Here is a 22840-nt window from a genome sequence, read left to right as displayed (position 1 = left end):
AGCTTCGGAAACTGCGGCAGTTGTGGAAGCATGATGTTTCCTGTGAACGTTGTCAGTACACCTCGGGTTCAGTGACAGCAAAAGTAACGCTGTTGAACCTGTCTTAGCATTGAGCTTCCTGCTTCTTGGGGCAGGAGCCGTGACTGATTTGTTTTGTATCCCAACATCCCTAGAACAGTACTTAACATATAGTGGATCAAAAACTAATGATGTAATGTATGGTGATTAACATAACAATAAAAAAATTTAAAGGGGGGAAAAACATATAGCGGGCACTCACTGTGTCTTTAGGATAAATGTAGTTGGTAGTCCCAAGGGTGTGATTTGACGTGGAAATGAGACCCTCAGGGACCGCTTCGGTGTAAGTTCAAGTCATTGATCTTGTAATCGATTTCTTTTTACAAAGATGACTTTTTATGTTTTAGAGTCATGTTTTTTCAATCTGCTTATTTAACCATAGGTATTTCCAGAGCTCTTCTCCTCTTACCCAAAATTCTATATATGATCCCGTCTGAACACATGGCTTCCATAATAGCTGATGACACCTAGCTATATGCTTACTTCATCCCAATTCATGACTGCCTCCTGAAAAGCCCACCGAACGTCCTGGAGTAAAACTAAACATGTCTCAGCTAAAACACATCACCATCCTCTACATGATCTTCTTGGGGGCCTGCTTCTAGTGAAGGACAAATATTGTCTAAAACTCTAAGCTCAAACCATCAAGATTATCTTTGTATATTCCTTCTTTTTCACACTGTGACTATTCACCAGTGTTACCACTTAAAATGTCTCTTGAATTTATCTCCTTTTCTTTCTTCCTATCAGCACTGCTCGAGTTTAGACTGTTCACGTCTGTAGTTTGTTTCTTATCTGTTCTCTCTGCCTCTTGTGATTTGCATTTCCCTCTCACGCTTAAGCCCAAAGTCATGAAGATTTCTATGTTTTCATCCGTAGATGCCAGTTATCTTCCTGAAACACAGATCGAACAAGTCACTTTCTTATAAAGAACCAACGGCTCTTCACCACCTCAGGACAGAGTCTAAACTCCAGCATGACCCTCCAGGCCTTCCACAATTTTCCTTATCCTCCTCTCCACCTGGTCCTGCCTCTCCCTGTCAAAGACTCTGAGCTCAACATACCTTGGACTAATTGAAAACCCAATCTACTATTTTGTGTTCAGCCTGTCACCTCTGGGTGGCACACTGTCTCCATCTTTGCTCAATACCCATTGAATTGTTCAAGCAGCTGACCACATTCATGTTCCCTGGGGAGAGCTCCATTCACGTGGACTCACAAAACACACTGCCTCCTTTTATGAGGTTTGAGCTATGCTCAAATTTCCTGCTACCCTCTGTTTGTGTGTGTGTGTGCGTGCGCGCACGCACGTGCGTGCATGCGTGTGTGCATGCGGGGGTGCACGTGGCTTGCTAGATTATAAGCTCTTTAAGGGCAGCGTATGGCATATGACAGGTATTCCTTCCTCATTTTAAATGAATAAATTCCTTTAAGGTCCCAAGAAAGGACAAAAATCAACCAGAAAGTGTAGTGCAGACAGAGACTCTGGCCAGATAACAGGGGCCCTTGCCAGCCTTTGGCCCCACCTCCATGAGCGCCTCCTTGAGAGCATGCTATTTTTCACCAGTCACGTGCCAAAGCCTCTATAAGGGCAAGATCTTTAAGGTGGGCAAAAGAGCATCGTTGGATCTTCTGTCTCTGCAGGAGCAGGAAGAAGCTTTTTTCCACCCATTTTTCAATGAAGAGGGAGAGCAGTATTGTCCTCTTCTTCACCACATCGCTGCTTTATCGTTTACAAAATGTTTTCACAGTGCCACTCACTGTGACATCTCATTTCTCCTTTCAGTCCTGTAAGGTGGAAACTCTTACGATTATTAATGTTATTTTCATTTCATAAGGCAAATTAGGGTTAGAGAAGTTGAACGATTGCCCAAGATCCTGTGTGCTCTGTCCATCATAACCCACTGCCTTGGACGTCACGGGTCTCACCTGTGCCTTGGCTCTGCTTCGAGGCCTCCTACCTCGTGCTCCAATGCCTCACATGTTTCACTCCTTCTTTGGCGTGCCTCCTGGCCGACACCCTCTGTCTCTAAGGAGCTCAGGCTTTCCTGAAACACCACACCTCCTATAAATTTGGGCAAATTCATAATTACATGACTCTGTGTTCTTATATTTGGGTCATTTATGCTTTTATGATTTGGGTGATTTAATTTGACTACATATTATTTGTCCTAATAATAAACTTCTTGAGAGTTTATATAGGAATGATAATGATAGTGCAAACTCTTCTAATCATAAACTCTCCTAAGTATAAACTCTGTGAAACAAGGGACAGTTATCTTCTGCTCACTTTGTAATTTCTCTCCAGCACATTCTGTACCCCTTCACTGACTGACAGTTTCTGCTCATCAACAGGGAAAGGCAGCATATGTGTCTGTAATCATCTGGTTATCTTTCGACACTAATATTTCATTTCTGTCCCTACAAACGTCCTAGAATTTGTAAAACCCAGGACTAGGTTCATAAGCTTAATCTTCCCTTTAGATGCCAGTAGCACCTTGAAGAAGAGAAGGCCGCAGTGAGTTTACCTAAAAGTGGTAAAGAGTTGGCTATCAGAACTTAATTGTGTCATGAAACATTTCTTTGATACTCTCTTTTCTTCTCCTTGTTTCTTGCCCGTGGCATTGTGAACCAAAAGAAGACCATTGAACTTGAAACACGAAAGTTCTTTAGTAAAACCGAAGGTGACTAATCTTTTGCAAATATTGAGGTTTTTTTTTTTTTTTAACAAAGCAAAATAATATACCTTGGTATACTCAGTGCTTTGGGAGGGAAAGAAAAGGGAGAAGAATGAAAAGCATATGGAGGGAAGAGCAGACGGACAGAAATACTTTCTCGATATTTTAAAAACAGTCCATTTTAAAATGTAAAATTTTTCTCCAAGTGTGTCTCTTCAGACAAGACTCGTCAATGCTAAGAGTTTGAGTCTGAGGCAGGGTGGACCTTCACAAGTTTTGCAAGTTGTAGTAGGGTGATAAGTTCTACGAATGAGGGTAGAGATGCTGTGGAAGGGTGAAATGGGGGCTTCTAAACCAGTCCTGGAAGGATAGGAAGGCTTCCTGGAGGAAGGGCTGTCGTAGCTCAAACCAGAAGAATGAGGAGGTAAAGGGACTGGGAGGGGAGGGGAAGAGGGTTCAGTAGAGGCACCAGCATGTTCCAAGGCCCACAGTTGAAAGACCATGGGCTCCTCTGAGAGCTGCTGGGGTGACCACGGGATGCAGAGGGCAGAGGGCTATGAGGGGTGGGCTGGGGGGAGGGGGGAGCAGGTACTGGCCCTGGGCACCACCATGTGGAGTTTGCCTTTGTTCTAAGTTTGATGTAAGGGCAGAAAGGGCTTCAAGGAGGGGAGTGACATTTTCAAGTTTATAGTTTGAAGGATTGTGTTTGGTGTGTGGATGCTGAGCTAGATAGAGTGCTACAAGACTGTTAATGGGCAGAACTGGGCAGCGGTCCAGCTGGGAAGTGACGATGGTCTGGACCACAATGTAGGTATAGGGTAGACAGAAGGGAATGAGGCTGACAAGTTTAGGAGGCAGCCTTTGATTGAATGAATGTGGGGTCAGAGCTTTGTGGCAATGAATTTGAGGGCAAAAGATAAGGACTTCTCAAGATGCAATCTGGCAGTCATTTAAAGATGGTGACATCAAACAGCTGGAGCAGGGAGGGTGGACATCAGAGAAAGAAGGCTGAAGGGTAGGGGCTCCTGTGTGAGGCCACTGGGAGCTTTGATGGTCATGATCCTTCACTTTTTGAAGTAAATACTCCCTTTGAGAATCAAAGTATCGAAACATGCACATATATAAGAACTTATATATACATGTTCAAGTTCACAGACCTCTCTAATCTCATCCGTAGATCTGCTAGATTAAAAGTCATTGTTATGTATCTAAGTGCATTCCGGGTGGAAGCCATCCACTGTAACACCAAGAAAACTACAAGAGCCACGGTCCACTAGATGGGTACAATTTCTGTGGAATGAGGGCTCCAGGGGTGACCATAGACAGTGATCTGTCCATTTAAACATCTGGGGCAATAAGCAGGAACACACACCCTCACTCGTATCTATGAATCAGCGTCTTTACAGAGAAGAGGCTTTATGTGCAAAAGAAGCCAGTAAATGTTTTGTTAATAGTGTTTTTAGGTAATAATAGCACAGAAGTCACTGAACCTGCCCAGCCATCTCTTTGCAAATGACCCTCTGGTTCTGTCAATAGCCAGCCAGTGAATTATTAACTTTCTATAAAAAAAGGACCTGTTCCTTGGGTCTCCTGGGGAACAGCATCTATAGATGAATCAAAGTCCTGTGAGGTTGATAGAATTCTTTTTTCATTGTGAACCCCTTCTCCTCCTTGAATCCAAATTCTCCTGAGGACTGTATATGAGAGAAGTGAAGTTCTCTATGTTGGTGGGCAAAATGATTCAAGGTATATTTCTTGGAGAGTCTAGAGATTTGAAGTCATTTAGAAGTTCCCTTCTCTCCAGGAGCATGAAGAACACTGACCCTTTTCCTGGCTCCAGAGTCCCTACATAGGCCTTCTGCTCCTCAACTAGTAACACTGTGTCTCCTGCATCCCTTTTAGATGGGTCTTTACCCAGAGGGAAGATTACAACCTGGAGGTGAGTGGACTTTTGAGAATATAGTCCCAGCATCCAGAATGCCTCTTGCTTATGTTTTAAGTAATTAAGTTGTTTCATTTCTTCCCTTTACCTTCTGAGAATCTGAGAACCTAGTGGAACAAAGGGGCATTTCTTGTGCACCATTGCCTTTTCTCACTGAGTCGGGTGAAGCCAAACACTGCCTAATGGTCTGATATGGTGGGCATTTGACAATTCTGTTTTCTTCCCTCTGGGTAAAGACCCATCTAAAAGGGATGCAGGAGACACAGTGTTACTAGTTGAGGAGCAGAAGGCCTATGTAGGGACTCTGGAGCCAGGAAAAGGGTCAGTGTTCTTCATGCTCCTGGAGAGAAGGGAACTTCTAAATGACTCTTCAAAAAACCAAGTTTTTATTCCTGTATATGTAATAATTTTATAAAGTTTGCTATCAATTCACTGTAAAGTTTTTCACTATAAAGTTGGATTTGTGTCCTGTGGAAACTATATTTGGTGTCCGCTTTTATGTTACCTACACAAGTCAGGGGTCATTTAATGGAAATACAAAGGACCTAAAGCCTGCCTTTTTTTTTTTTTTTCTTTTTTATTGCCTTGAATCTTTTTCTTCCATTAATTAACCTCTTTTTCCTCTGGATATATTTGTAGTTTGGATATCATTCTTTTAAAGTGGAAGTTTTTCTATGTATGTATATGTGTGTATAATTTGATAAAAGGAGTTAGTACAATGGCTGGATCTGACTTTAATTGAACCCAATTAATGCTAGATAATCATTTATTGGAGGGATTCTTTATGGAAAAGGCAAAAATATGTGCCTTTATTTTTAGCAAAAAAATATTTTTATAGCATAGTAATTTTAGTCTGTAGGGGTAAAATGAAAGCCAAAAGTGGTTAGGGAATTCAGATGAAATGCATGAACTCAACCAGGAGGCCTAAAATATCAATACATAGATGAAATCTCCGGTTGAACACAAACACGCACAATTATCTTTTACATGTTACTTCTCTGTACTAAACAATTTGAAAACACTAATCCATTCTAGTCTCTGCACCGTGTTAAATGAATACCTACTTATATTAGGGCTTAGATTCCTTTTTTGCAAGATGAGACGGTTGGGCTAGGTTAGCATTTTCCATTTGTGGAATGGGACCAATTAGAGGGTTGTAGAAACAATTTAGTGAATTTCTGTCAGTGTTTAAAACATGAAAAAGGAGAAAACAGGAAAGGAAATATCAGAATGTGTCATTAACCCTAAGGGGAAGTATTTTTTGCGAAACTCTTGTTTCCATTTTGAATACGTGGTCTGGATCACGTGTAGAAAGTACTTCTTTGTTGGGTTAAGAGTCTCTGAAGAGATGCTAAGTTGTCTCCACCTCTCACACTCTAGTACACCACATCAGTCTCTGTCTGAGTTAGAGCCATAGCTATGTGACTTGCTTCCCGTGGGAATCCTGCCTACCTTTGCCTTCTGTTCAATTTTATCCTGTTTCTGTGCATTGGCAAACTAGGTTCCAAGTGTCTTACCCACAGTAGGTGCTCAATAAATACTTGTTTGTGGCAGGGGAGAAATAGGAACGCAGGAGGATGCTAAGGACCCTTTACATGTTGTGGGATGAGTATGTGTAGAGTCAACTCTTCCCGTCACCCCTCCTTCAAAACAAGAGACGACCTGCTGACTGGGGGCTCCTTCTATGCCACAGCTTGCTTTGGGTTTTACCACCAGAGAGACGGCCTGGCCCACTGTGCTGAGGGCACAAGTCAGGCAGAGAGTCCGGAGCAGAAATATTTATTGTCTCTTCTGGCAGCCAAGCACCTGAGTTCCCAGAGACCCAAAGAGTTCAAATTTTTTTTCCTTGCTCCTTCCCATACAAAATGAAGAAAAATCCCTCGTATTTTCATCCCCTTAATGATTCTCCCTTACAGCAAAGACCCAGCCAGATGCACACAATTGCGCTTTCTTTTGACGATGAGGAGGAGGTGGACCACAGAAGCAACACCAGGGGGCGCCATTCATGCGGAGTCCACGGATTATGGAACCGTTCTGTCCTATGATATAGGAAACTGCCAGGCCAGCTCAGAGCTGGGAGTCACTCTCCACTCTATGCTTCCATCTCCACCAGAAGCCAGCAGGCAAGAGGCTGCTCAGTTCTTTGCAGTCCTCCAATAAAGGCGGAGCTTGAAATTGTGAGGGTGAAGTAGCTTTTTAACAAACATTCAGAAAGTTCGACATTGTAGAAAGTTCTTCCTAGCCGTGAGCTAAAGTCTACCTCTCCATAACCATGGCTCCTTTATCATTTTCCTGTTCTTAAAAGATGTACACAAAAGTTATATCCTCTTGCATGTGTATTTTAAGAAAGTTGAAATATCTGCTCCGTATCAGCTACTTCTTTATCCCATGTCTACAAAGCATGTTAAATGTACTCATTCTTTCAGTATTTGAAGAGAGTTGCAATGTTTTATTTCAGCTGTTCTCTGATCAAGATCTTAGGAAACTATGGTTACACCTTGGGTTAGTCAATAGGTCTTTAGGAAACTTATTAACTCTTTGTGGAGAAAATGATAGAAGGTACTGGAATCTCAAGGGGTTACTGTGAACATCAAACTGGATACCATTTGTGAACATAACTTGGCAATAATTACCTACTATATGAATTTAATGATTAGTTTTGCATGCTTGGTGAGTAACCAGTGGTATTAACTGCCTGCAAATGATGTTAAGATCCATTCATTAATCCACACAATCATTCATTCTTCATTCAACAAATACTTATGGGCTTCCTACAGTGTTTCACAACTGAGAAGGTAGGGATGACAAAACAAAGTGACAACACAAATGAATAAGCCTGAATTATTTTTAAGCACCTCTTTCAACCTGTCTTGCATTCTGTCACAGGGATTATAAAGGTAGATGCACACACACACACACACACACACACACGTAAGTGTCCACACCCCATCCCTAACACTGTAACACTCAGATTCCTGCTTAAGAGCACATGAAAGATTTTGTTTTTCAGACTCACCTTTCCTCTTGGAGATAATATCTTTTTTTTTCTCATGTGGAACAAAACTAAGAAACAGATAAGAGAAAGGTGCAATGAATAACAGAAAGTTCATAAAAATGTAAAAAGCTTAACATTCATGGCAAGAAGTTGATTTCCTATGTCACCATTTGGTCTCTTGGAGTAGCATTTCAATAGCCTTTGAAAATAATTCTTTGTTTCCCTTCGTAGGTGTTTCATTTGGATGAATCAACAAGAACCGCGAATTCCTCAAACACAAAGGTATGTATAGTTCCTACTTCTGTATTCATTTCTCTTATGGCAGTTTATCTTTAGTCCATGAGGACTAAAGGTTTAAGGCAATAAAACAGGATATTTATTCCATATGTCCTTTGAGTCTAGAATATGTAGAGTCAGACTCCTGCACATCCTGTGTTAAAACAATCATCTTGAGTTTTGGAAACAGGAGATGATGACACTGTCAAAAACTTGAGGGAGAGACAGTATTTAAGAAGGGTTATTCTTTTCCTTGAACAATAAGTGCAAAAGGGAGTTTAAAGTCAGAGCGACTTCATAATGGAACCCAAAAGCTACCTGGACAGAAGTGCCTGGACCACAGTCAGTGCTCAAAATATAAAATTATATTATTTTTTTGGAAAGGTAACTAAAGATAGCTTATCTTTATAAACTTTATTGGTTTTTTTAGATTTTATTTATTTATTTGAGAGAGAGAGAGATAGCAAGAGAGAGCACAAGCAGGGGGAGCAGCAGAAGGAGAGGGAGAAGCAAGGTCCTGGCTGAACAAGGAGTCTCACGTGGGGCTCAATCCCAGGACCCTGAGATCATGACCTTTTGTTGAAGGCAGATGCTTAACCAACTGAACCACCCAGGAGCCCCTATAAGCTTTACTGTTAAATTCTTTTCCATATTAGTAATTTCTAAAAAAAACCCAATGTAATGTATTCCTTCATTTATGTAAGGAGGTCTATAGCTTTTTAGAAGATGTGACCTTCCCACTATTATCTATGGTGGGCTACTAAGACCAAACTTCATTGCCCAGAATTCTTACTTATTACAAAATATAGCAAACATATTTTCCCTGATGCCAACTATACTAAAATTAATGTGTCCATATGAATGTGTGCCCGGGGCCATCTTGTGGAGGAGACAGGGCAAGCTCTGCCCAGGGGCATGAACTCTGCCATTGTCCCTCATGCCCATGAAGTGATGGTGACATGTCGTGGTGCTTGCTCTCTGAGCATGGTCTCATTGTCAGACAGCCACAGTCAGTGAAAGGCAAACTTTCAATATGTCCAAATGGTGGAACAAGTAGTCTTTGATTCTGTTTTTTTTTTTTTCCTGAAATCTCATGTCCTAATGCAAACCCAAGACTCTCTTGTCTAACCTCAGCTGATACTTAAGTGGGTGATACCAAGGTCCCTGTTTTCAAGTATTTTCTAACCTCATCCTAGTGTGAACAAGAAACAGGGGTCCATTCACACATTCAAACACTTCTCTCAGAAATCAATATGTCAAGTCCCCATGGCAAGTGGGATATTTGCAGAAATTCCTCCTGGGGAGTTAAAGTAAAACATGTTTCCATAAGTAAAGGAGAAGCCTTTCCTTCCTTCCTTTATTTAATTTATTCTGGTACTGTTTCTGTTTTCAAAACTGTAGGAAAATAAAAAGATGTTGTATATATTGAGATAGATATTGCTATGTAGAGAACATGTAATATATTTTATATATACGTTTATTTCATATAGGAGAGTTTAGGATTCTAATTTTCAGATGCTAATTTGTGACATGTTCAATCATGTTTCAGATGAGTCCAGTTGAAGCATAAAAATAATACATTTTACATAGTTTACAATTAAAAACAACACTGAAAAAATTTTGATATCAGTAATAAAAACGGAATTGATATCTTGGAACCCAAAATATCTGACACTAATTACTGAGGACACTAATTCTCTTGTCAGATTATCCTAATTATGCAGCGAACCCTCAGCGGCTGAGAAGAAAGAGAAATGTCTTTGTCATTGAAATAACATCCTATAGTAATTTGTTAATTTTCCTTCACTATATGCCTCAAATATGACAAATGTATATATTTTTATTAGTTGGGCCTATTCCTGCATACTTGTATTTTACATATTTCTGCCTTTATTTATGTAAGATATTTACTATGTATGGCCTAAATGTATTAAAATCATAATTTATTTGCTACGTCTCCTTTCTCTATGCTCACTTTATAGGTATTGAAAAATTATATAAACTGAAACCTGAAAATTTGGATTTCAAAGATAATTTAGAAGAAGCCAGGATGCAGATTAACTCACGGATTGAAAATAAGACAAAAGGTAAGGGATCTAAGACTTCTTTTCCTCAGTCTTCTCCTTCTTCTTCTTCTAGGAATAATTTACATTGAGTGAAATGCTCCGATTTTAAAAAGTATACTTGGACAGTGTTGACAAATGCATATCAACATACAGAACATGTCCATCATCCTGAAAGGTTTCTTTGTGCCACCAAGCAACCACTGATTTGATTTTATCATCAGAGGTTAGTTCTGTCCGTTCTAAATTTCTAAATAAATGCAATATAGTATGCACTTTTTTGTGAACTGCGTTTTTCATTCAGTGCATTATTTTTGAGATCCATTCAGGTTTTTAGATGTATCAATGGCTGGTGCCTTTTTATTGCTGAGTAGAATTCCATGTATGAATCTACCACAATTTGTTTATCCATTCTCCTGTTGATAGACATTTGAGTTGTTTTCAGTTTGGGGTTATGATGAATAATGTTGCTGTGAACATTTTTGTAAAAGGCATTTTGTGTACATATCTTTTAGTTTCTCTCATGTACTTAGTAGTAGAATTGCTAGGTCCTAGTCTAGTGACATGTTTAACTTTTTAACAACTGGCGAATAGTTTCCCAAAGTGGTTGAACCATTTTACATTCTCACCAGTACTGTATGAAAGTTCCAGTTGCTCCAAATCCTCTCCAGTTTTTTAGTGTTGTAAATATGTTTCATTTAACCATTTCAGTGGGCTTGTAGTAATATCTCATTGTGGCCTTAATTCACATTTCTCTGATAACTAATGATATCGACTATCATTTTTCATATGTCTCTTGGACCTTACTATATCTTTCTTTATAAAGATTTTTCAATTGGGTTGTTTTGATTGTTGAGTTGTGGGAACTCTTTACATATTCTCAAGACAAATAATTTTGTCAGATGCACATATTGCTAATATTTTCTCCCAGTCTGTGTCTTGCGCATTTATTTTCTTAACTGTGTTTTTGATGAGCAAAAGTTTTAATTTTAATGAAGTCCAGTTTATCAATATCTTTCTTTTACGGTTTGTGCTTTCTGTATACTCTCTGAGAAAGTTTTGCTCATCTCAGCGTCACAAAGATATTCTCTTTTGTTTTCGTTTCCATTTATTATTTTAGTGTTTACACTCAGGTTTATGATGCACTTCAAATTGACTTTTATGTAGGAAGTGAAATAAAAGTAAAGGCTCTTGCTTTTTTCCATGTGAATAACTGGTTGTTTCAAAATCATGTGTTGACAATCTAAAGACATTTTTCATTTCGTAAAATGAAAAACCGTGACAGTTTCTTATTAATTTTACTATTGAGAAGTAAGGAGGCATAAAAAGCATAAAATCTTTCTTCTGCCATTTTCCCAGTGATCTCTTTTGCTTGATTTGAGCAGAAAGTCGTTGTCAGGTGACAGTGGTGATCTGCAAAACTACCTACTCTGACATTCATGTTTTCAGCATACGGCGGTAGGAGGAGAAAGGTCACAGGAAAGCCAAGGCTGAATGGTTAACGTGTTAGGATCTCTAAACCACCTCTTAACTGGGTAACTTAATCGTCAAGTACATTAATTCGTATTTTTAACTTCAACAGGATTCCTAGCTTTTTTAATAAAAACCCTTTCCTGTTAGAGAGTGATGATGGTAGTACCTTTATGACACTTCATCTACATCACAGACTATTGTGAGTCTTTCACATTTATTACATCTACTGTCTCATCTAATGTCAGTGGGAATAATTCCTATCCCATGGCTGATCAGGTGTGTTTCTCTCCCCAAAGGTGCAATGCAGACCCTTATCACCCAACAGCCTCATGGCACCCCAGCATCGGGTGCTGGTTAACACTATTGTTGTGCTTTCCAGAAAGACCACACTGAAGCAGTGGCTTTCAGGTTGCATGAAGTAGTCTCCTGTCTTAATTTATTTTTCTTTCCAAGGTAATCCTCAACCGTTTTGCCCTTAAAATATGTTACATTATTTCTGGCTTTAGGCAGGTAATGAATTTCCAAGCGACTGTCCTAAGTGCATACTCAACCAAGTGCAGAGTTGGATTTCCAAAACGTTGGTTTGGCTATTAAACCTTTCTTTTAAATTCTCCATAGTATTTGTACCCTTTCTGAAAATAGAGATACTATTTTTGGCATTCCAGTTGTAAAATGAAGAAGTGGTATAAAATATAGACCTTGGAATGGTTTAAAATGGGTTTGGGCTTTGGGCTAAGCTTAAATCATTGTTAAAGAGTTCACTAACTACAAACTGGAAATGAGGCAGTTGATGGAGAACAAGGAATCAACACTTTCAGAACTTATCAGCAGGTCATTTGTAAAATGGGTGTGATCTTAAGCAAAGCCAAACCAGAGAACAGGATTCACATTCACAATAAAAGTTTCCAAGCGTGCTGTCTTGCTCCCACCTCCAGTTTTCTTTTCTTCAGCTTCTTTTCTTAGTGCCCCGAAGGTGTCCAAGATATCAGGCTGCACCCCAAATCAGACATGTCATTTAATAAAAAAGGAATGGATTGGTATATGATAACTCAGTCCCTAAACTATCAAATGTGTTTATTCTCTCAAATGCTTGAAATTGTGGGTCAACTTACAATCTGTTATAGTCAACTATAAAAATAAAGAGGGTTTATAGTTCTGAATAAAACATTTTTATGCAAAAGGAATAGTGAATGACTTTAAGGAAAAAAATAACCCTCTAGCCCAGCACATTAGTCACATCTGGAAGTATCTAGTATTCTCTTTCTAAAGAATATTGCCATCACATATTGGGGTCATAACACATAGTGAAATTATGTTCTTTTTTATTGCTGATGTTTTTTAAAAATGCAGATTCCAGGGCCACATTCCTGAATATTTGCAAGGAGTGCTTGAGTATTTACATTTTTTAAATAGCCCTTGTAGGTCCTTCCAAGGATCAGCCCAGTTGGGGGACCCCAGTATAAGGAAAATGCAGTGGAGATTTTAGCAGGATTTATAGAGAGGTACTTGAGGGGTAAGCATACCCAAAAAGGAGCGCATCTGCTAGAGGAAACAGTTAATCAATTGGCATCTTTAATTTCTCAGTGAAATCTGGTCCCTTTGGTTTACATACACAATGCAAGTATCTTTATGTTATCCTCACTAGCATGTCATACAGAAAAACATAAAATATGGTTGGGGTCACAACTATATTTCCTTAAAGTGGCCTCATTATATGGACCTCACTTAGCTACCTAGCTCACATGCTTAGCTATTTTGTGACTGCTTTGTACCATGCACCTCAATGCTGCAGATTAGTCCAGATGAGTCACATTTTACTTGATCTGGAAAGATTTCTAAATTATGTTCTTGAAAGAACCTATCTGATTTTTAAAAAATTTTTCCTGATAAGATCTTTTGGTGCATATTTCCCAGTTCTTGGAAGTGAATTAACTGCTTCTGGGCATCAACCACGTCCAGTTGAGTGAAAAGAACATATTGAGAGACAAAAATTTTGTCCTTTAGCGGCTGCCTTGTTGAGGTGACTCTTCCTTTCAAATCATCACGACAGTGATCAGATATTTCTCTGGAAAGAGACAGAGATTTCATTTTGGTCACTCAATGTAGGCAACGTTGGAGGATGAATATAAATTTGAATTTCCCATACCTTAAATAGAACAATAAGAAGAAATTGGCTTTGTTGTTTCCCTGGTTTTACTTTTACAGTCCCAAAGCAAAGCCCAGTGGATAACGCAGCCACAAGGGCACTTGAGAATGGGCTCCATACAGGAGCCCCAGGCGCAGGTCCTCACAGTGCCCGCCGCCGAGGGCCACCTGAGCGTGGTCATCCTGCTACCCAGCGGGGATGTCGTCCTGGGACAGGGAAACCACTGGCCTTTGCAGGCAGAGCCGCGAGAAAAGGCTCTGCTTGAGGATTCCATGCAGAAGGCTTGGAGCTTTAGAATAAGCACTTACGTGACTACTTAATGCAGTATTATGTCCACTTAAAAAAAAGAAGCAGAAGCCCTGAATGAAGGACATGTCCTTGCGCTAGGATGTGTTGCTTCTATTTGTATAAGTTTTAGGCTTTCAAACCAGTCACCACATTTCCTCTTTCAGTCCTCACGGCTGGTTGTTGATTTACATATACTTTTTTCAAAAAATATTATACATTGACATCTCTTTTGGACCTGCTGCCAACCAACTAAATTAATTTCCACCAACACCCAAGGCCCAAACATACAAATTCAATGCTCAGGCTTTTCCCTGTGCTTCCTTCTCTGGTACTTTCCCCTGAGCCCCACGTGGATGTTTTGCTCCACACTGACGGTGTCTTCTTGCTCCCAGCATCGAAAGGATCTAGTCCCTGCAGCTTTCTTTAAATTCCTCTCTGTCCTCCTTTGCTTCTGCATTTTATGAATCTCTCAAGTTCACGTCCCTCCCACCTGTTTCTCTCTGGCTACAGACTTCTCACCCTCCCCTTTACTCTTTCTTCATCCCTGGTGGCAAGCATCATTACTGGTCCTGTGAGGCAACCATGCAGGCAGTGGCAGCCCATCAGGGGCAAGAAACCTGGGGACCAAGCGATGATTTGCTCAGCATTTCATAGCAACTCACGTCGGTGATGCCACAAGAGCCCAGTTCCCTGGCTTTTCAGCCCGCTCCGGCTTGGTGTTTAAGTTATTCAGACGCTGTATGAACATGGCTGAAAATCAAAATCTCAGTTCTTATGTATAATTATATTTCCACATAAACAAATGTAGAAATATGACTGCTATAGGCTGTGAAGAAAAATAAGACAGACATGGAAAAGACAGGGTTAGTGAGAATCTATTTTACATCGGACAAGGGAAAACCTTTCTGATAAGTGAGGTTTGAGTTATTGCTAATTAAAAATTATTAATGCCAGACAGTATTATTATTTTAGAGTTCCTTTCCCATGGTTAGACAATGCATGAATGCTGAATGTAGGTGGCAACATTGAAATCTGACCATGGTTTTTGCCACAAACTCACTACAGGGCTGTGGGACAGTCCGTTAATCTCTCCAAACCTCACTTTATTCACGCCATGAAGACGTTACAGGAAATGATTCCTATGGTTCCTTTTAGCTCTTAAATTTGATAATCTCATGAAAGTTCAGTGAAATGGCATCCATCTAATATAAACTACATGATTACACTGTCAGTACTTTGTGGTGTACTTCGATATCCTTGACATGAATCATAAAATTGGAACATTTTAGAATAATGTTAAGATCTCTGGGAAGTAAGCAGATTCTGAAGTACAGTCACAGTTGGATGAAATGATCTTAAAGAGGGAATGGGGTGCAATTAGTAGGTCTTTATGGTCAACCGCTTTTCTCCTGTTATGATATGTCATGTTAATTCATCTCTGTGCATGAGGAGAGTCATCCCTGGTTTCGTAAATGAGTATGAGTTGAAGACAGTATATGACGGATGTCGGTTCCATGCAAAAAAGTTTTTTTCTGCTTGAGATTGTATTGGTTGGCGTCTGTTCTGCCTAACTCCTGATAGATTCCATCCCCAATGTTGTAGGACAACCAACATGCTCCCCAACGCAGTCTAAAGGAGCCATGGGACATTTAAATCTCCTCCCAGCAAGGACCCCCGGAATGAGGGTAAGTAAGAGAAGGTGCCCTGTGAAGAGGAAAGGAGGAAAGGGGCTCTGCGTCAGGGAGCATGTTGGTTGTCTTACAATATTTCGTGGCCCTGGGGAAGAAGGAATGGGTAATGTTGTGTGGCTCCCCAGGTGAGAACTAAAATGAAGCGGTAGGAATTACAGGGAAGGAGGTTTATGGTCAAAATGGGAAGGGCCTTTCTTGCAAGCCGAGCTGGGCGACCCTGGAGCCCAGCTGTTTTTTTAGAGGTGAACCATTGGCACAAGGGCTTCTCAAGTGGGTGCTGGCTGGTGGCACCAATGCTGTGAGAGACGCTTCTCGAAGGTCTCTTTCGAATTTAAGATTATTTCATTCTAATCATTTACAAATGTTGCTTGGATATAAATTCAGTGTCTTTGGATGCCTGACTAACGAGAATGTTGGTTTGAGTTGAGGTAGAAAAGAAATTGGTCAGTCTAGAATTATAATTTATGTCATCAAAATCAGAGGATCTCAGTTTCCAAAGGTGTATTTTTTTAAAAAGATTTTATTTAGTTATTTGTCAGAGAGAGAGAGAGAGAGAGAGCACAAGCAGGGGGAGTGGCAGGCAGAGGGAGAAGCAGGCTCCCTACTGAGCAGGAAGCCCAACACGGAGATTGATCCCAGGACCCTGGGATCATGACCAGAGCCAAAGGCAGACGCTTGACCAACTGAGCCACCCAGGCGTCCCTCATGTGGATGAGAGAAGAGTGTAGGCACTTACATAAAGTGTGCAATTATAATACATGTGCTATTTATAGAGGGTCGTAAAAGGAAGAAAGTAGCAATTCCCTGTGATGATTGATTTTTTCCCACATGACTCTGGGATGGTGCGTCAAGGCAGAGATTCCAGGGCTCACGTGCTTCAGTTGCAGTTCCTGCACACAGCTGCGTTTTCCCCACTGGTTCTTACAGAATCTGCTTTCCAAAATGACAAGGGAAAGTAGCCTGACCTATTCAGAGCCTCACATCCAGCCTTTCGAATGCTTCACATTTGCATATAATTTTTTCTAACTAAAATTTTTCATATTTTGCTTCCTGCTCTCTTTCCCAGAGGTTGCCAAGGAGAAACTGAAGGACTGGATCGGTCCAGCCAATGCGACTGACACAGCTGTGGCTCTGCACCTGCCCCCGCTCGGACTTGACCAGTGTCATGAAGATGTAACTTTCATATTGGCGGCTTTGGGAATGACAATGTCTTGGACCCCTCGAGGGCTAACTTGTCTGGCATAACTGCAGGAAGAGGCCTCGTGGTCTCCAGGATAATCCAGAAGGCCAGGCTAGAGGTTTCTGAGGGTGGCTTAGAGTTAGCACTTACCAACCAAATGAGCAAAGCGGAAAAGCCTGGCATCTTCAAGGTGGGTGGTCCTCTCCTCTTTATCTTACACAAGGAAACGAAGACGGTTCTCTTCTATGGCAGAATCTCCACCCCGTAAGGAAGGGAATGAATTTATATTCAAACCACTCTGATTCTTCAAATCAGCTGGGTTTTATGAGCTTGAAGAAAACTTTCAGTAGAGTTGCAATTAAAAGAGATAAACCATGCTTCATAGCATGGTTTTTCTTTCAACTATCTCATGTAGAATATCCAACTCATTCTTCCTTGGGTTGGTTTACATTGGTTAAAGAAGTTATAGCATGACATTAATTGTACTTATTAAAAAATTAGGATCAACGCCGCTTCTTTCTTTGGTAGCCTTCAGCTTACTCAGAAACCTCATTCATAGGCTGCTAAAATTCAGAATGCTGCCTTTTTCCAAAGAAACAATGTTATTCAGTGTGATTAGGTCACCAAGTGAGTTCTTCAGAACTCATTTACCTCACCTGCAGCTGAACTATGGTATTAGTGAGAGGAGCTAACCTTCGCTGGGCATGAGGCATGTGCCTAGCCCTCACATGCATGACTTCGTGTAGTTCTCATCAAAACCCTCAGTGGCAGGATTAGTTTCCTCCATTTGAAAGATGAGAAGCTGAGGCTTAGGCTTAGTCATTCAACACACAAATGGAAAGTGACAGACTGGATTTTCAAACCCAGAAAGTCTGATACAAGACCCTAGACCTTGACCAAGATCGGCCCTGCCCTATTTCCTGGTTTGTGTTGTGAGACTCAGAGCCAGGGCCTCGATGGTAGAAAATGAAGCAGACAGGAACAGAAGGGAGTCATTTCCCTCCTTTCCCTCCTGGGGGAATGAGTACAGGTTAGAATAAAATTTATAGAAGATTTTCAAGTAGACAAAGAAGTTTCACACTTGAAATCATTTCATAGGCAAGTGTGCTTTATTTGATGCTTGTTCTCTTTTCTGTGTTTATCTCCACTTCATCACGCTCTTCGTGATGAAGGCTCCTCTGGCCTTTCAGTGTTCATCGTCTCAAGTCCTTCTCCAGGGAACCCTGAGAATGGAATGGAAAGAGCCCTGGATTTGCTGTCAGGCTATCTCAGTTGGGCACTGAGAAGCCAACAGGCTTGGGAAGGCATCCCCCTCTCCGAGCTCAGTCTCATTCCTGTGCAGAATGGATTTTCCAGGTCAGCCTGCTTCACTAGGCTGCTGGCAGATTCCAAATCCACACACAGGGAAGGGCATGGTAAGTTGTTAACTCTAAAATTACAGAGGCTCCTGGGTGGCTCAATCGATTACGTATCGACTCTTGATTTCGGCTCAGGTCATGATCTCAGGGTCCTGGGTTGGGGCCCCACCTCAGGCTCCGTGCTGAGCAGGGAGTCTGCTTGAGGATTCTCTCTCCCTCTCTGCCCCTCCCCACACATGTGCACGCTCTCTCTCTCTCTTGCAAATAAATACATAAATCTTAAAAAAAAATATTACATGTTGCCAAAATGCACAGCTGTCTGGAGCCCTGCACAAAGACCTCAAAGAATGCTCTTTGGGCCATCCCTTCCTTTGATGTGTCTCTCCCTTACCCCCTCTCTGCTTTCGCCCTCTAATGGGAGAATTTTGCTCCTTCGTGTCTACAGGCTTGATTATCTAATGCCAATTCCTTACTTACACTGGTGGTATCATTTTGCAGTCATTCTGCATTTCTGGTTTTATCTGGTGGGAATGATTCAGAGAAATGGTTTTGATCATTTTTCTCAGATTTTTAGAATTTGAATTGTATGTCTACTTTTAAGTGAGTTGGGGACACATCCCAAACTCACAACTAGTTCAATCCCTTCACTCATGTCAGAACATTGCTTTTTAAAAAGTTTTACCATTTAAATTTAAATTTATTGATATAATAAATCTAATATTAACCACTTCCCTTAAATCATTTGATTGGTACCTTGTATCAGGTGAATCATTCCAGTGATGCTAATGCATTGTAATGAGATTGTTTCTCAATCTCTGCTACCTCACAATTTAGATTTTAATTGCTTTAGGTTGGATATAGCAATTATATTTTGACAGGACTGAATAAAAATTCTGTAATGTATAACCACTGAGGAAATATTGGTGGTGATGTACTATTAAAAATTTACTAGTTGCTTAGAGTGTTTTTCATCGAGTCACTTTGTACACCCTAGTAACACATTCCCAGAATTTGTTTAAATACCTTTCATTGTCTAAGCTGACATTTGAGTCATTGTAGTTTCCAAATGAAGTACTGTCAGAAGCAGCCAAAAAGGTATGAGAAGACAATTAATGCTGGACAAGTCGAGGAAGTAAAACATAAAAGGTGGAAAGCAAGGCCAAGTATACAGTAACATACAGAAATATTCTAACTATGGGTTTTTTTTATTGTAATGCTGGGGATTTTTCTTCTTTTTAAAAATTGTATGTCCATGCCCCTAATCAGTTATACAGGAAAAAAAAAAAAAAAGAGGAAAGGAAAAGAGAAGAAAAGAAAAGGGAAAAAAGTGCACTTGGGAAGAGTGGGAGTCACATGGTTTTTGAACTATTTTCTACAAAGACAACAGTTGACATCTGAAGAGTCTAATCTTTAGTTCAAACAGAATGTATAGAGGCTGAGTGCTAAACCACCCGCTCATGCACACGTGTATGCATGCGTTCTCTCTAAAATAAGTGAATAAATCTTTTTAAAAAATTACAAATCTAAAATTGTTTAGTACTATTCTTAACAAACATTCATTTTTTGGAAAATAAATAATTTTAAAAAACTAACAATGGTTTCTAGTAGATAAGATGGTTTAAAGAAAAATGCCTTTACTTCAAATAAAGAAGATTTGTTTTAAGAGTCTGGAATATGTGTGGAATATACACAGACAGGCAAAAGTGACCATGGAGTTGCATAATAGCATGAACCGTAGGTTCAAAGAAATTCCTTACTTCATACTTGATAAAAATACTTCATTTCTATTCATCAAATTTACATCTTTATATGCCTCACCTTGTGTATAGCCTACTCAATCCCTCAGTGTACAGCTATACTTGGATTTCTACATGGATTGAAAATATTAATGAAGTTAGTCAATGAGCCAGCCTCCACCCATTGCTTGAACATCCGTATGGAACATGGCACCACCCAAAGATTTCTCTCTCCACCTCCAACATAGCAACAAGGAGACTCCACTGCGCAAGAAAAACCTCAGCTCCCTCACACAGCTGTCTTTCCAGGGTGGAATGCCTGAGGGCTGTTCTCTGTGCAACTCTGTTCCAGCAGTATGTGCTCCTGTTTTAAGAAAAATTTGGCATGAGATTAAAGATAAAATTTGAAATGAAGTATCTTATGAATTAATCTCTTTGATCTTGACATTCAGAAATTGACAACAAGGAATAAAGGGAGCAAGTCTTGTCAAAATAATGAATAAATCATTAATAGCTTCACCTGACTCTATCTTAGACCAAGACATCTAGGCCAAAGGATCAGGAGTCAACACTTGTAAATAATTTTATGAGAATAATTAAAATTTCAGAGCAGAAAACCATATATTTCCATATGGAGAATAATATTGTTTGATAAATGAAGTTTAAATGTTTTTCTAAATTTGCTGTTTGGAAGCAAGTATTCTATTTAAGAATTGTTTCTAAACCAGAAAACCATAAAAGCTATGGACTATAACTTATACAGTATCTTATTTTTCCCTATTGAAACATAGATAATTTTCTAGAAAAGAGCCCTCCCTCTACCCCTGTGGCTATTCTACAAAATTTTAACAACCCATGTCACATACTCTATAGTAATACTGATAAGCAATTTTAATATAAGCAACAAAATGTAAGAGTATGTAATAATAATAGTAATGATGATAATGATGATGATGATTTAAACAAAAATAAGAAGAAAAGCTTTTATTTGCTACCAGTTTTAATTAATAATTTTATCTGCGTCATGATTTGCTTAGGTCAGAGGCTGACAGTAGTATTTTTAAACTTGGGTAGGACTTTTGATCTATGAAGACACAGAGAAGACACAAAGTAAGGCTGACATGAGACAAATGCCTTGAATTTAATAAAGTGCTAGTTAATGAAGTGAGGAAAAATGTTTGAAACTACTGCATATTAATACCTTCCTTAGCACACAGATTTTAAAGATAACTCTATTTTGTGTATAGCTCTTTTTTTGCAGCCGACTCTAGTAGAATCTGTAAATAAGAATCCATATACTTAGTCTTGTTATATTATTATTGTTCTAATATATTACAAACTTATGTAATACATATATTATGCGTATTACATTGTATTTTTATTGTCAAATATTTTGCCAAGCTAGTTAGGGAATTGGGTGGGACAACTTAGGTGCATAAACAAGAAGGAGCAGTGGGGGAAACTCAGTAAAATTTTTTTCTCAAAGCATTTTCCAGCCAGACTAAACCAAGGCTGTTTATATCCTTGCAATACTGATGAGCACCTTTCACTTTAGCTGAGGCCATGTTCTTTTTCAGGGTAAAAATTCATTTCAGTTACAGTTTATATGCTATTTTTAGAAACATGGGGATTGGGATGAGAAAGAGAATTTAAATTAAAAAAAAGAGAATTTTCACATATACAAATTATTCAGGCCCTAAATGTTGTCCTGTTTTAATCCTATCTATCACATAATAATCAAATATCTATCATCCAGTAGTATGAAGTGGGTACAACCACCCATCAACACAATCTGGAATCAGCCAAGGTTTGGGAGGATTAGGAAAAATGATTCAGAACACTGAATAAAGACTGGATTTCACTTTACCCTAGTATCATCGTAACCTCCAGGTAAGTATGAGAAAACTGCTTCTGTGTAAAGTAACTTGTCCGGAACCTACCCGCCTCCTCCCTCCGTTGCCCCACCCCCACACGCAGAGAGGGAAGTGTAGCAAAAAGAATCTTGTTGATTTAAATCAGAATGTACACATACTTTCATTTTCATGTGTAGAAACAAAACAAAAATTCTTCATACTGTTAAATTACTTTCCTTCTGTTTATCACAGTAGTTCTTTGAATAAAAACTGAGTTTTCTCTATTTCATAGCTGGAGTATGCTAGATCGAGACATGTAGTTGTTATTGTTGTTTTTAATGGTCTTAGGCTCTAGGAACAAATTGGCAGAGCTCTTGAACTCTAAAACTGCCCTCCTGAGGGAATTCGCCAGTGCATTTCAACCTGAGGATTCTTCAAAATGACCAAATCATTACAAAACTCCCATCTGTAAGGTGTTGGACGGACATGTGAATATAGAATAAAATTCAAAATTTTTCTTTTCTAGTGGTGGCAACAGACACAGTGGTTTAATTTTAATGGAAAGCAAGACGTCTTCTTTTAAGAGTTTCCATGAATTAAATATTGCATGCCATGCATTCAGGAAGCACAGTGCTTACCTGGCAAACCCACACGTAGCATAAATACATGGTAAATACGTGTAGCTCTGAGTGGGATGCCCTCTATTTTACTGGACTTTTTAAAGTCATGGACTCCCTTTAGAATTTGATAAAAGCTATTGATCTTTCCTCATAAAATGACCCATGCACACTCACACAAAATGCTTCACACAATTTCCCAGACTTCTTTAATTTGTGCATGTATCCCAGGCTAAGAAGTGCTGGTGTACGTAGCTCTATGTTTTGTATTAGTGCTTCTTGAACCCATCCAGGTGGCAAAGCAACTGAACATTATGCTCATCTTTGTGAAACATCACCTGTTTTTAATTCACCATACAATCTAGAAAAAATTATTTATGTGTGTGGGGCGATCCTGTGATCTTTGAGATAGTGAATACGCTCTTCTCCACAACATTTCATGTCATGTACTTTTATGATTCTTGCT

The 22840-nt window shown here is 39.6% G+C and overlaps 1 pseudogene; it reads left to right on the top strand.

Annotated features, from left to right (window-relative positions):
• The first annotated feature begins 3546 nt into the window (after positions 1-3546).
• LOC148162248 (ovalbumin-like) lies at positions 3547-17078 on the top strand (annotated as a pseudogene).
• The last annotated feature ends 5762 nt before the right edge of the window (positions 17079-22840 follow it).

Source organism: Eumetopias jubatus, unplaced genomic scaffold (genome assembly GCF_037043125.1).
Source record: "Eumetopias jubatus isolate StellerSeaLion01/CBP00866 unplaced genomic scaffold, mEumJub1_p1.0 scaffold_16, whole genome shotgun sequence".
NCBI classification, from domain to species: domain Eukaryota; kingdom Metazoa; phylum Chordata; class Mammalia; order Carnivora; family Otariidae; genus Eumetopias; species Eumetopias jubatus.
The sequence above is the reverse complement of the archived record's forward strand: the minus strand, read 5'-3'. Positions and strand labels throughout refer to the sequence as shown.